At 28.9% G+C, this 235-nt stretch overlaps 1 protein-coding gene across 5 annotated transcripts in view; it reads right to left on the reverse strand.

The window, feature by feature from the left end:
* The window catches only part of LOC112156514, a 7,369-nt gene that overhangs the window by 4,923 nt on the left and 2,211 nt on the right, over window positions 1–235 (reverse strand). The window lies entirely within an intron of this gene.

Below are 235 nucleotides of genomic sequence, written 5' to 3' on the forward strand. Positions count from 1 at the left end.
AGTCACTGCCAGTACTTAGGCACTGTGTATTATAAAGCAGATTTTCTATTTTTGTTTTTTAACAAATAAAAAGTTTTTAGGTGCACCTTATGGTTGAATGAATACGTTAAGGGTCACTTAATTAGCTTTGATTTCAATTTGGTTTGTTAGATTTACAAATTTCTCACTTAATTCCACCACAAAAACAAAAATGAAACTTTTTTTTTTTATCACTGCTGACATTATACTATACTGG

Source organism: Oryzias melastigma, linkage group LG23 (assembly GCF_002922805.2).
Source record: "Oryzias melastigma strain HK-1 linkage group LG23, ASM292280v2, whole genome shotgun sequence".
NCBI lineage: Eukaryota > Metazoa > Chordata > Actinopteri > Beloniformes > Adrianichthyidae > Oryzias > Oryzias melastigma.